Below are 1,478 nucleotides of genomic sequence, written 5' to 3'. Positions count from 1 at the left end.
GAATCCATCACCTCGCCGTCGCCGGGCTCACCCTGTAGATGATTGGGGCGGATTTCATCCGCCCCCGCATCACTCCTATGCACAACAAGGGGAGGCCGGCCTGGCTATCCAGCAACGCGGCTGACATCATGCGGCTCCGCGCCGGCCTAAACCACACCTTCACGGTGATGGGGCACGCCCGCTTCTGCCAGCGGCTGTTTCAGCTCGACATGAACCGCGATGGCAGGGCCGAGAGGACTAGCAAGTTTGTGAAGGCCGGCAAGGTCACCAAGGGGCCCCAGTTCGGGTTGCCCGCAGGGGTGGTCCGGCTGAGCAACAACTCCCGCCAAACCGATATTATTGCAATGATGCCGGACTGCAATGCGCATGGCCTTGACCCGAATTGGGTCGAGCCGAAGGCGGACCAGGTGCAGGAGTTCTTCGACACCCTGTCGGAGAAGTACGTCTACGAAGAGTCGCGACTCATCCAGGAAACCACCCAAGTGGAGCTGGACTACATTCCCGCCAGGGCAGCGGAGGCGGTGCTCGCCGAGGAGGCTGGCAGCGCTGGCGGCATGGAGGACGAAACCGTGGCGACCGCGGAGGAGAAGGAGCTCGCCCGGTGGGCGGAATACGCTGAGGAGGCCAGCAGCGCCGGCACCAAGGCCCCTCTCATTGAAGATGAGGTCGATGAGTTGTCCGGGGAGGAGGCCGAGGCTGTTGAGCCCCCATCCATGGTGAGAGGGTGTGTCCTACGGCGAGCCATCTCTGGTGAGCCGGTCCGGCCTGGCAGGAACGCACAACCGCAAAAACCTCCGGAGGTGTCCATGCGTTAAACGAGGGCTGCGGCGGAGGGGAAGGCGGTGAAGGTTGCAGTGGCGAAGAAGAAAGCGGCTGCCCCTTCTCCCCCCAAGCGTCCTCGGACTCCACCCACTTCCCCTCCTCCCGCAAGTGATGACACGGAGGTCTTCTTCGACCTCGGGTCTCTTAGCCCGAGGAGGAAGAGGAAGGCAGCGGAAGAGGAGGCGTAGAATGAGTAAGTATCTTGTCTTTTTCCATCTCCCTCCCCTTGGACCGTGCCACTTTTCTTGATTTTTCTTCATCTTCGCATGGATAGGGAGACGCTGGCCTAGAGGGTGGCGAAGACGGCCAAGGCCTCAGCGGGCGGCCAGCCCCCGGCGGGCACCTCGAGTATGCCGCTGGTAGTGGTGGAGAGCAGCCCCCGATGCAGCCCCCAATGTGCGTTCAATACTCGCTCCCCATTGACGTGTGCTGGGGCACGACCTTGCCGTGGTTGCAGGAGGAGAACGACAGCAGGAGGAGCCACTGAGGGCCACCCTCAAGACGCCGCCCCCATCGACCACGCCGCCCCGAGGGGTGTCCCCGGCAAGGGCGCCAAGCACCGAGCCCATGCGCACGAAGGAGGAGGAGGTGAATTCGGGCGCCGGCGGCTCCGTCCCGGCACTGAATGTCGGTGGGGAGGGGGCCACTTCGTCCTA

Source organism: Triticum urartu, chromosome 1A (assembly GCF_056163025.1).
Source record: "Triticum urartu cultivar PI428250 chromosome 1A, HENAU_Tu73, whole genome shotgun sequence".
NCBI classification, from domain to species: Eukaryota; Viridiplantae; Streptophyta; class Magnoliopsida; order Poales; family Poaceae; genus Triticum; species Triticum urartu.
Note: the sequence above shows the minus strand (reverse complement) of the source record.